Here is an 8,835-nt window from a genome sequence, read left to right on the forward strand (position 1 = left end):
TCTTAAGTGTAGATGGAGGAGGCTTTGGAGACAGGAGTTGGGGTAGCTGCTCCTGGAATGGGGTTGGCCAGCGTGGGTGACTGTCTGGGTTGCTAGGGCGATAGACTGTCAGGATCCGGGGTGGGTGAGAAAGCGGTGGTTGCGACTTTCTTTATTTTTAGTTTTAGTTTCTTAATTTTATTAAAAGTTAATGGGGTTAAGGTTAGGTTTAAATGACTGGACACGTGTCAAAGAAATAAGAAAGGAGACATATAAGAGACACAAGTTAGGAACAGCAGACCTGTGGCCCTCAACTCAACCTGTATAACAATGGATTGGGTGGGTTGGTTGGTTTCCTTGTTTTCTTGGGTGGCAATAGTTTTGTTAAATATGTACTCGAGCTAAATGAATTGATTTGTGGTTTGTGGGTTGTGGCTCAACCCGATGCCCACCACAAGTACCATTTCTTATAATTTATAAACTGTACTGTTGACATTGGCTGAATGCTCATACATGCATGTACAACTCTACGCGCTATTGATAATCATTCTCTTAATAAAATTTGGCTAAGCAATGGCTTGTGAATTGTGATCTCCATAGACAAAATTTTATAAAGCTGGTAGAGTAGTCTAACTTCTTATAACACCCTATAAGATTTTTTTTAACGTTTAAATATAAAACAACACTTCATATTCTCATAAGCTCATTCATGTGTGACGACATTCAAACCAAGCACATGGACAACAGTTATTAGGTGATAGGGAGCACGTATGCTTTCACCTGCGAATAAACCTAATATGGTATCATGAAAATAGTTGAGGTTCCATACTAAAATCAATTGTAATAATAAAGAGAGTAACTTAACTTCTTATAAACACATACAAAATTGCTGAACTTTCTGATGTGGGACAGCTTTAGTGGTCATCAAATATGCTTGTGCTTCTTTAGTATTAATTAGTCAACATTTGGGAATGAAGTAGCTAGCACATCAGCTGGTAGGTTCAAGTTAATTAGTTCTCATAACTATCAATGAATTAATTATGTACATTTATATAAAAAGAACCAATTTCGTGCATATGTACGCAGGTATATTCGCCTTCACCGGTACTTCATGCTGCTGTTGACTATTATTAATTTGTAGCTATATGATGAACATTTATTTTTTGAAGTCAAATATCAGAAATTGTTCTTTTTTTTTAAGTCCACAAATAATTTTTTGTTTCTTCGATATTTAAAAAATAATTAAAGCGGTTTATTTTTCGACAAATCTAAGCATGCGCAACAAATTGTAGTCTTAATTAATAAGTTACGGTGATCCAATCTAGCACATTAAAATATGATCGGATGCACGACTTTGCAAAGACTTGGGCACACTTTGACATGAGTTTTCCGTGAAGTAAATGATCGATTTTTAGAAGTACAAATATTACAAACGAGAAAGAATTCGAACTCGAGACATCAGAGCAAGAGATGCACTCATAAAAAATCAACGATAAAAAGTAAAGAAGCAAATTCCAAATTTTCTATAATCGTATTTAGACGTGGAAAATAAACTCATTAGGTAATTAATGAGTACCTATTAAAACTCATTTAGTTTGATTTTACCTTACCATCACCACCACTACCAAAATCACATTTATATTATGGTATCAAATTAAACGTGTATTAAAGGGTACTTGTTAACAATCTAATGAGTTGATATCGAAACTATATATTCCTAACTAATAATTTACCAAGATAAAAAAAACTTATCCAATACTAGCTAATTAATTAGTATATATAACACTGCCTGTCTACTGAAAAAAAAAAGGCAAAGGAGGGTGACATTTTGTATTTTTATGTTATTTTGATGGAAAAAAGAGGGTGGTGTTTTGATCTCTATCTGCAGTTTGGTTTATATAACCCCTTTTATCTTTGAATCGTATTTTGTGGCTCTATAAATTTTGTTTTTTTGTTTGTCCCCATTAATGATTCCTATAATCAAAGTGGTCCATTATTTTCAGCCTGAGAATATAGATGATGATCATGATGGCTCACGTATAGATTATAGTACAGTAAAATTTCTTTGCAGTAATATTTTATAATTAGACAATTTTTGTTAAAGTCATAAAAAATTTCGATCTTAATTTGGGACTAGTTATGTATTGGAATAAACTATATACTGTAATAAGTTATAATTTTTCGTACTTAAATTAATTTAGAATATATATTGTCTTTTAAACCTTATAATAAAAGTCTAGACAAGGTAAGAAAAAAGAATTATCATGATCTTTGTAAATAACACTATTATCTTTGCAGTTATATCTTATATCTTAGCTCATGTACATAGAAAATATTTCTGTATCAATATTCAATTATTTAATATTTTGTTAGTAGTAGTTATCTCCTTTTATAAGTAGATTTTAAACTCGACTTAGCATATAAACCTTTATATTTACTAATTAGTAATTAGTGCCAGGAACCGGCCGGCCTGAAACACCCGCATCTGCAAGGCGGATGTAGATGATCTCCATAGCCATTCAGTATTCAAGATCAAGACCAAGAGACAAGAACAGATCAATCAATTTATCTTTACTAATTAATAAAACACTCATTGTTATCCAAATTCTTATGAAATTACCAGTTTAACCTTATAATTGAAACAGAACATGAATAAGAAATATGGAGCATAAATGTAATTTCACACAACCAAATTTTGTTTTTTTTTTTCAAAACCTCACCTACATATGATCATAACATATATCTAATTATTAAAAAAAAAACAAAAAGACAAAACAAAACTTCCCACTCCCATATTCCCTATCACTCCCTTTCTCTCTCATTCTATTTCAAAAACAAAAATAAAAAATTTTCTCATATACTTTGTGTGCCCATATGGTAGTGTATATGAAAGGAATCTTGTCAATAATGAGTGCACCATCCCATGTGAAATTGTCAACAGAGACATGCATATGGCATTTCCTAGCTATATATACACTCTCCAATTCTGAAATATAATTAATTTACTTAACACCACATAATATACTATTGATTGTATTTGATTTTCGAGAGATTAAATCAAGCTCATATAATGGTAAATAATATTTGTGGCGATGTCATTATTTCATTTTGACCGAGCAAATAGAGAGGAACACGATTGAACTGTAGCATTATTATGCATGATGAAATGGAAATCCTAAGTCTCTATATTTAGCATCGATGGTGATCATGCATAGCATGTATAAGTATAACTGCTGTTGCTGAAATTATGGTAATTTTAAATTTGCAATAGATAACCGAATAAATACCATAAATACCAAAATTTTCACATCAATTCATATTTCTAGAAATATTTAGGGTTTATGCGTCTCTTCAAAGAAATACAGAAAAAGACATGCAGAGGGCATGTGGGCGGCCATAATAACAAGCGTACAGCTGCAGAAAGCATGTTTGTTTTTTTGTGTTAAGTGTTGATGTGGGACATTCACTCAATATATATAGTACCTGTGACCTGAACCAGAGAAAACTCCTCCGCATCCTCCATTTTCTTCTCTCTTTTTAAAAAATGTTTATGTTTGCTTCTTGTTTGCTCAATTCTATAGGTAAACCGTATATTATCAACATTATTAACATAACCTAATTAATTAAGGCCATGATTAGTGAATAGTTAGGGCTGGTTTGGTATTGTTGTGCTTTGAAAAAAAACTGCTGCGAGAGTAAGCGGCTGTGTTGTGAGAATAAGTGGCTGTGAAAAAAATCAGCAGAGTGTTTGGTAAACTTTTTTGTAAAAGTGCTTTTGGAAAAAAAGCAGTCTGATAGTGGATCTTTTCATTAAAGGAGCACTGTAGCTCCGTGTGCTTTGAAAAAAAACCAGTTTTCCAAAGCTGCAAATAGCAGCTTCAGCTTTTTCCTTTAATTTCAGCTTATTCTCACAGCAGCTTTCAAAATAAACTTTTTTTTTTCAGTTTATCAAACACCTAAAACCCTCATAGCTTTTTTTCATGGGTGCTTTTTTTTTAAGCACCTCACTCCCAAACCACCCCTTAGTGTATGCTTGACAATTTAAGAATATAAAATCGATATTAGTATACTACGATTTTTAAGAGACAACTTTTCAAACTGTGGGTGCCAAAAGTTTCAATATTTAAAAGAAGAAGAAAAAAGAAAGAGAATAATCAAAACTGTTGGCGGGTGGAATATTTGTCAAATAGCATGACCACTATAAGCAAGATGATATTTCTCTGTCACATTCCCCACACCCTCACTCAACTCAATTAATATTTGTTCAAACCTAAGCATGCATGCATGCGGCCGCCCAGAAACTCCAATTGCGGTTCCTGGCAATTTCTCATCGTCTTAACCCTGCGGTCTGCTATTTGCACACCACACAAGACTCAGCAGAAACAGAAAAACTTAATTGACTGCCACTTTCTGCACAGAAGCAGCATATGAATTTCATGTCATGATGATATCAGTGCTTGTGCTTGGAAGGCTGTTAAAACAAGACTTGTTTTGTGCTCGGAAGGTTGTTAAGATAAGATTATGTCACTTTGATATTCGCCCCACATAATCAGATTTCATATATTTTATTAAAATAAATTAAAAGTACTAATATGTATAATTTCGTCGACTACAGATTATCTCCAGATCTTAAAAAATGAAGTTAAAGAATCAAATTGAAATTTGATCCAAAGACTATAAACATGAGACCTCTTTAAAAATTATAATAATTATAGCCGTTTGATCAAATTTTAATGGTCCGTATCATTTGATCCTTAGGCTCGATTTTTTTAGATCTGGAGAGGATCTGTACTCTAATTTTGTCCTAATAACTGGCATTGTTGGACCCAGGAGGATCATTAGCGGATTCTCTTTGTAAGGATCCTAGGAATCCTCTAATCATATTTGTTCATCGTACATCATGCGGTAAAAAATTATTGTAAATTTTTTTATTTAAAATTAAATATAAATAATACCTGATAAAAACTGACCGAATGATGTACGATTAGAATTAGACTTAGAATCTTCTCTTGCTGTACCATTAAAGTTGTCAAATCAGCCAACTCACAGCTGCCACAAAATTTAAAGTAGCACAAATGCACAATGAAGGCGAACAGTCAATTTTTTTATTCATACAAATAAGTAAAAAAGAAAATAATCAAAATAATACTAGTACTAAATTAGAGTTGGAAAAACAACAAAGTGCTATATATATTACTAAATAAATCGAAGATATTTGTGAGAAAGGAATTAGATCCGCGCCGGACCTTAAGAATCAAATCATTTTAACCGTTGATTGGTGTGTAAAAAAAATCAGAGCCGTTGATTTTGTGTGGGGCTCAGAAAATAAGTTAATGAAAACCGTTAGATTAAATTGTACAGTCTAAATAAATTAATCCCTAAGTTCCGAACACTAAGATCTGAAGCGGATTCAATTCCTGTGAGAAAATCCATTTTTATACACATGCAAGTTGTTGCTGGTCTGCAGACAAAGAAAGTAACAGTAACAGATGGATTCAATAATACATGCAGAAGCTATATATCTAGTGGTTCAACTTCGAATCTATGTATCTCGTGTGGTTCAAGTCCTTGATCTGGTCGTGTTTTTTATGGATTCAACCTGCGGCTACAAGTCACCACCAATACAACCATCCCTCTCTGTCTCTCAGTCTGTGTGGTCATATATGAAGGCCCGATCAAGTTGAAGATAAAAGGATAAACCTTTTTGACCTTATTATAACGGCCAAATTGCAGACAGAGTCATTTCTCGTAATGTAAATAATCGACCCTAGTCAAGTTTCAAAATCTAAATACAGATAATTGTATAAACGCTATCATGGTATATCATCTACCAAGGTAGTGTTTATACTTTTTCGTTTTCTCTTGTTGCAATGCTTAAGGAATCCAAAAATCTCTTTTAACATAAAAGATATAGAGTTTTCGACATGGGATGACATCCACTCATGTAAAATTACTTTTTGGCGGATTACACAAAGGTAACTGTGAATCGATAAATACATTTTTATTAAAGTTACAAATCGGTAAATACATTTTTATTAGAGTGTCGGGATTTAATTAGGTGTAAACTATATATATATATATATATTTTTTTTTTTTATGAAATCAAATAATAAACCATTCAATACAAGAATTATAACTTTATACGTACATAATTCAAATATCATAAACCGAAGTAATTTGACAACAATTTGAGATGAGCAAACACGTCATCCTTGCTCATTATTTTATGTTCCAAAGGGATTGACAACCAAATTTCTAGGTTTGGATAATGAATTTTAGCGCAAGTACATGATGAAATGAAAGGTTAGGTCGTAGGTTGGGCCAGGGCGGATGCACTATGGGGAAAGATCTCTCTAGATGCCTTCCACTTAATCATCATTACCAAATAATCTAGACCTTTGAAAATTGATCAAACGACTAAAGTTATTATAACTTTTAAAGTGGGCCCATATTTTTAGCTATGGATCAAATTTCAAGGGTTCAGATTATTTGATGAGGATGATTAAGTAGAAGGATCCCTTTCCGCACTATGGGACCAAGGTGCTTCCAGAACTATTTAGTATCCGAAAAATAAACGTGGAAAGTTTTTGGGATTCACTGAATGATTTTTACCGGTATTTTTTGTGCTCATTAATTGTTTGATATAATACATGTTAATATATCTTGATAACACTTAATAAATTGTGTCGACAACACTTAACAAATGCTTTCAATAATATTTATCATATTGTTTCGCCAATGTTGATATTCATTGACATATGCTTACTATGGTTCGGTTGACGATAACAAACTCATCAAGTGTTTAGTAAAATATCTTTGTGAATAAACTAAAATTTGTCTGTGTGTTTTCCACTATATTTTCATCTGTCTTCATCTGGGACCCGGCTTCTCTGCCCTTCCACTTTTTATACACTCTTATCCCTTCCTATTTTGTACGATCACGATTAAGCTACGTCAACATTTTATATTAATTTTTTTATAAAGATAATAAGAAAAACAATAATAGTAATATAAAATATTAATATAACTTAACCATAACCACATAAATAAATAAAAAATGTATGAAAAAGTGGAAGTACAGAGAAGCTAGGTCCTTTCATATGAGTTACCAATTACCACACCAACTGACAAAGTAAGAATCGCATAGGGTCCACCTCCGATTATTGGGAGCACGTGTCGAGCACGTACATGAAACTGAAAGCAATCCTAAGGAATGAAAGAAGGATATTCTTCTCACGCTCCACGTAATCACCACTCGTTCTTATAACTTTACTTTATTACCATCTTAAACAATATAAAATGCAAATTATGATTTTAGTCCCTCTAGTTGTAACCAAGTTTCACTATAGTTCATATAGAATCAGTTGTCACCAATTAAATTTTGAAATTCACTCGAATCCAGAGATAACATTTAGGGCATATGTTTACTTAGCGAAAATGAAAAAAAAAAAAAACGAATAAATCAGAAAGTTTAAAAATAGAAGATGTAAAGAAAGAGAATCAAAACAACAATCCCATTTTTTTATTTTTTATTTTTGTTATTTGATTATGGATTTTAATGAAAAACTTATATTTTTTCAATTTCTTTCGTGTAAGTAAATGTAGAAAAAAAGTTAGGGGGTAAACTGATTACATTACCCATGTTTTAATAAACGCATGGAACTCAAGAATCAAAATGATTCCCATTTTTATTCCTTGGTAGTAAACATGCCCTTAATTTTGTCAAAAGTGTCGGTATTGTTTGTGAATTACATATGTCAAGATGCGATAAACTCATGTCGTGGATCTTTCTAATAAACTGAAAATTCAAACTAGTTTACAAAGGCCAAAATGGAAGTTCGCCAACAATACAAGGACTAAAATCATACTTATCATTACTTGAGCATAGATTAATGTGCTTATTTTTTATTGGTGACATATCATTTGATTTGCAAAGGTTTAAAATTTGGTTTCCCTAAGTAAAATCAAACTATCCTTTTGAAAATTACTGTTAATCAAACTACGGAGACCAAAATGAAACTTACTAAACATTAGGAGGGACCAAGATCATAATTATAAAAATAAAATTACAGCTAAGTATCTCATAGGGTGGTTACACATCCCATATCATCACTCACAGTAATCGGGGAAAGCTTATCACCAAAAAATGCACGTGGCCCATACGATTAAAAAAGAAAAAAAGGGCCTAGCATTGGCAAAAGCAACAAGAAGGATAGCAACGTAACAACACACCTCTGCTCTCCCCAGGCTGTGGAGAAATTAACAACCAAGCGAGTTTTGAGAGAAATTTTTTATTGGACAGGAATATAAATGTTACGTGTTTTAATAGAAGTAATAGAAAATTTTATTTTTTAAGTTATTAATATTTTAGCACACATATTCCATCATTTATATAGTGACACATAATGTACCATCTCGTTTATCGATTACACTGAAAAATCTCTAAAGTTTTGACTCGTAACCCTATAAGTGGCTTGAAACCGACTGACACAGGCGGTATGCGGTAAGCCAACACGGGGGTAAAATCGTAATTCGGATAGAAAGAGCATTATTTAACCGGAGGCCATGGGACGAAGGGAGAGAAAAAAAAAAGCCAGACCCTAAAATTTTAAGCCGGCTCAGCAAGCTGAAGGTGGTTAGGGAATGCAGAGAGATGAGAGAAGCTTCGCTGCCCAAGCCTGAGCTTTCAGTACGTGTCAGGCGCTGCATCGGCGGCCGGAATTGCCACCGGAAACACGTAGAGGACGGGTGATCCATTCGCCCCTCTTGTTTTCCGAAACGGTTACGTTTTTTTTCTTAAAGAGGCCTTTTGTCAAACCCCTTTCGTGCATTTTTTAAAGTTTGTTTTAGTTAACA

Source organism: Malus domestica, chromosome 15 (genome assembly GCF_042453785.1).
Source record: "Malus domestica chromosome 15, GDT2T_hap1".
Classification (NCBI taxonomy): domain Eukaryota; kingdom Viridiplantae; phylum Streptophyta; class Magnoliopsida; order Rosales; family Rosaceae; genus Malus; species Malus domestica.